The sequence below is a fragment of the Halyomorpha halys genome, unplaced genomic scaffold, assembly GCF_000696795.3.
Source record: "Halyomorpha halys isolate HHAL.00 unplaced genomic scaffold, Hhal_1.1 Scaffold831.1, whole genome shotgun sequence".
In the NCBI taxonomy this organism is placed as follows: Eukaryota; Metazoa; Arthropoda; class Insecta; order Hemiptera; family Pentatomidae; genus Halyomorpha; species Halyomorpha halys.
In genome coordinates, this window is record NW_027110085.1 from 192,962 (window position 1) to 194,290 (window position 1,329).

The window sequence follows — 1,329 nt, forward strand, 5'->3', positions numbered from 1 at the left end:
CGCTATAAGCATAAAAATATACCAACAATAAAATGGCATAAAAATAAGCCATAAAAAAACTACACATTCCAAAGGTAGGGAGCGGTGAACTTTTTATCTCCGGCTTTTTCAAATAGCCACATTAGAATACATGGAATAAAATAGTTTACAATTACATCAAAATTAACTTACAGTTTTATTGGACTGTTAACTGTTGGTCGACTTTTAAATGCTGGTTTTACATTTTGAGAGATAAGCACTCTTGATGTAGGAAACGATATATTCTATAAATTTGTTTTTATTTTAGTATCTATGTAGTTTCAGTGCTTATCATCTAGGTCTTATGAAATAATCGATGTAGGGATTTCACCACTCTTATCTTCTTCACGAGTTTGTTATTAAATAAATAATGCTTAATAACAAACTTACACACTTTAATCTCCATTGCTGTAATGTGATCAGTGCCAACGTAACCATTGACAAACCCAGTGCCCCACATCCGATGGCTCGTGCAATCTCCCTGTTGTGATATTGGCAATGTAAAAGTCATTAGCATTCCATTTGCGACAAGTGTAGTATATGGTCTTAATTGGTGAGTCCAAATGCTAGATTTTCAAACATAGCTAATGTATGCATTTATTTATTTGATATTATAGTATATGTATATAATCTTATCACTTTTACTAGACTGTTTTTATTGTTTAAATAAAATAAATTGTATCCATTTAAGTCTCAAACGCTCTTTATTAATATTATAGCTGTTCAACGTTTCGGCCTATCTGGCCATCCTCAAGAACAATCTATTAAATAACAGCTTTTATTATAGACTGAATAATAAATATAGAAGAATTCTAGTTCTAGGTAAAATAATATCTGAATTATGCTAGTTGACCGTATATGATTGAAGTCCAGGTGACGATAAAAAAAAAAAAATTGAAAGATAATGAAAATTTTACTTTGCACATTTTCATCTAAACATAATACAAACATTGTTAGAATATGGTAGGAATGTAAAATTCACAAAAAATATTTTTTAAAACTCCACTAAATTATTACATTATTTAGTATAAAGAAACTAATTTAAAGTAAGGAAAAGAAATAATTCAACATGAGATTTGCGGTGAAATTAAAACTTTCACTATAGGGGTATTCATGATGTTGTGTTAAATGTTAAATGTTTTACATTGTTAAATGTTATAACTATAAGATTGTGAGCAGCCCTATTTGAAGTCATGTTAAACGTTAAATGCATAAGAGACCCTAGCGGATTTTCTCAGCAACTTGTTGTATAAGCCTTTATGTTTATAACCTTCCTTCCAGAGCCTCATGTTATTGTTTACTTCAGTTTTG

At 29.6% G+C, this 1,329-nt stretch overlaps 1 protein-coding gene across 1 annotated transcript in view; it reads left to right on the forward strand.

Annotated features, from left to right (window-relative positions):
• The first annotated feature begins 431 nt into the window (after positions 1-431).
• LOC106686488 (putative polypeptide N-acetylgalactosaminyltransferase 9) overlaps positions 432-1,329 on the forward strand; it is a 48,659-nt gene continuing 47,761 nt past the window's right edge. The window contains exon 1 of the mRNA XM_067048172.1: positions 432-571. The gene's annotated coding sequence lies outside the window, so the exon portion shown is untranslated. The remainder of the gene's footprint in view (positions 572-1,329) is intronic.